The sequence below is a fragment of the Mandrillus leucophaeus genome, unplaced genomic scaffold (assembly GCF_000951045.1).
Source record: "Mandrillus leucophaeus isolate KB7577 unplaced genomic scaffold, Mleu.le_1.0 Scaffold603, whole genome shotgun sequence".
NCBI classification, from domain to species: Eukaryota; Metazoa; Chordata; class Mammalia; order Primates; family Cercopithecidae; genus Mandrillus; species Mandrillus leucophaeus.
The window spans coordinates 1,193,757-1,195,700 of record NW_012106509.1 but is presented as its reverse complement, the minus strand read 5'-3'; the positions used below and the strand labels follow the sequence as shown (position 1 = coordinate 1,195,700).

Below are 1,944 nucleotides of genomic sequence, written 5' to 3'. Positions count from 1 at the left end.
AACGTATAAGAGTTACATAGACTTTTATCTCCAAATAAGAAGAATATTTATTTAATCCCCAACTGTTTTATGGAGAAACTACTATGTGAAAATTACCTTACTAGATACAGAGGGCCAAATAAATTGAGATTAGATAGAATCCTATTCTGGAGAAAACATGTATCAAGCAGGTGAGCTAAGACATGTATACACTAAGATGGGCAGCTAGGCAGGATTATTATTATTATCAGAAAGAGTTAAGTCTGAAAGGTATAAGTCAAAGATTCACTGGAGTTTAGGGGAGAGACAAAGAGAAATGAAATACACACTCTTAGTGGATGACTGCAGAAGCTTTTATTAAGAAAGGGTTGTATTCTAGGTAGACTTTCCTTAGGTTTAATTGGCAGGGAGGATAGTCTCAGTGAAAAGAATAAGCAACATGTTCGAAAAAGGTTTGAAGTCTGGTTTGGCCAGTGTGTTATGACTTGTAGGTCAAGTGCATGACCCTGAAAATGATTACCCCCTTAAACTTTGTGCCCCTAGCACTTACTTGCCTCACCTTAGTCCTGGCATTGCTGGCAAAACAGCAGGTTGGTACGAGGAAGATGAAGTTTCATACCATGAGCCAGGCACTTTACATACATTGTTTCATTTCATCCTCATAATAACTCTATGATATAAAAATGGAAATCGAGTTTCATAGAGTTTAAACTAAGTAGTCTTTCTTTTTTCAAAGCCCTACCCATTTTTCTATATTAAAATAAGTGGTCTGTCAGTTTTAAAACTCATTGTTTTTAATATGAAAATGTATACTAACACCCCAATACATACCTTATATATGTAGCATTGTTCAGTTGCTCTGACTGAAGTAGAAGTGGATACTGGAGCCCACCCACACCACCTTAAGTCACTTGCCCTATTCCCACCCATGTACCCACCGTGTCTGCTCACTTCCCGCTCTACCCATTCCTCTAGCAGAAGTACTTGAAGAAGGAATTTTGAAAACTATGCATCCTTTCAGTCATTTATTCAACAAGCTTTGAATATCTAGCATGTACTAGGAAATGTGCTATGTGGTGATGATAGAATGTTGACTACAGGTGACACGGCTCCTGGTTCACGATGCTAACAGTGTAACTGCAAACAAAGATCCGGTGAGGTCACAGTGAAAGTGAAACCAGAAAGGAGCTCTACAGAATTTGAATACTAAGCTAGTGTAGTTTATTTAACATCATTGGAAGTTTTTGTTATTGTATTTAATAGGGGAGTGATTAGTTTAAAATGCCACTTAGATATATTAACATAAGAGTAGAATATATAAGATGGGTTATGGCTCACGGGGAGAAATTTAAAACTTCTGTAATTAGGAGACTGTGATAACAATATGAGTAGGAAATGTCTAGTCTCAAGTCAGGTGGGAATATAAAGGGTGGAAAACAAGGAGGAATGTAAACCATAGTTGAGAAGGTGATATATGTTATTTTCAATGATAGTCTAATTGGTAGTGACTGATTGGATGTTGGGTTCAAAGGAAAAGGTGACACCTACATCATAGATAGAATTATGGAAACAGAAAAGCCAGAAAGATAAAAGGTGCTGACTTTTTATTATGTTTTATTTGTTTTATACTTAAGTAAGTTCTAAATTATTGCCCTTTTACTCTTACAGACACACCCACTTCAGCTGACATAAGATGTGAGCTTCAATTCCAGAAACTCTTAGGCATTTACCAATGTGATCAAGGCATCAGTTGTCAGAGCAGGCCATTTGGGCAGCCAACATCAAATTAGCCAGTACTCGCTATGTTCCAGGCACTCTGCTTTGCTTTCATTGCCTTGTCCTCCAGGAGCTCACAGTCCACTGGGGAAGAGAAGCCGTTAGCAAAGCATTCTAATACAATGTGGAAAGTCGATAATAGAGAGAGGAATAAAGTGTCTTGGCTACATTAAGAAGGGAATACTAACC

General features: G+C 37.6%; 1 long non-coding RNA gene across 1 annotated transcript in view; it reads right to left on the bottom strand.

Moving 5' to 3' along the window:
* The window catches only part of LOC105553704, a 3,285-nt gene extending 2,222 nt beyond the window's left edge, over positions 1–1,063 (bottom strand). Inside the window, exon 1 of the long non-coding RNA XR_001008196.1 lies at positions 811–1,063. This is a non-coding gene — a long non-coding RNA (uncharacterized LOC105553704). The remainder of the gene's footprint in view (positions 1–810) is intronic.
* Positions 1,064–1,944: the final 881 nt, after the last annotated feature.